The following is a 626-nucleotide window of genomic DNA, read 5'->3' as shown; positions in this document are numbered from 1 at the left end:
TTACATAGATCATGAATACGACGTTTTGTAACGATGTGGAACGTGTCGCTTTAAGATAACTTTTCTTTACACAAAATAATGTTTTTTTGTACAGTTACTACTTTATATATAAGAATTCCTCTAAAGTGGAATGAGTTGTCATTCAGAAATTCTTTTAATTTGCTTTCAAATGTTGGTTGGCTACGTGTCAGACTTTTAATACTGTTTGGAAAATGACCAAAGGATTTTGTGGCAGCATAATTCACCCCTTTCTGTGCTAAAGTGAGATTTAATCCAGAATAGTGAAGAGCATCCTTTCTTCTAGTGTTGTAACTATGCACTTCGCTGTTATTTTTGGATTGGGATGGGTTGTTACAGACAAATTTCATAAGTGAATATATTTATTACGAAGGTACTGTGAATATGCCATGTTTCTAAAATAAATGTCTGGAAGGCGATCTTGGGTGAGCTCCAGCCATTATTCTGATTACACACTTTTGTGCAATGAATACTTTATCTATTAATGACGAATTGTCCCAAAATATGGTGCCATACGAAAGTAGTGCATGAAAATAGGCAAAGTAGGCTAATTTACTGATATTTTTATCACCAAAATTTACATTAACCCTAATAGCATAAGCAGCTGA

This window comes from Schistocerca americana, chromosome 2 (assembly GCF_021461395.2).
Source record: "Schistocerca americana isolate TAMUIC-IGC-003095 chromosome 2, iqSchAmer2.1, whole genome shotgun sequence".
In the NCBI taxonomy this organism is placed as follows: Eukaryota; Metazoa; Arthropoda; class Insecta; order Orthoptera; family Acrididae; genus Schistocerca; species Schistocerca americana.
The sequence above is the reverse complement of the archived record's forward strand: the minus strand, read 5'-3'. Positions refer to the sequence as shown.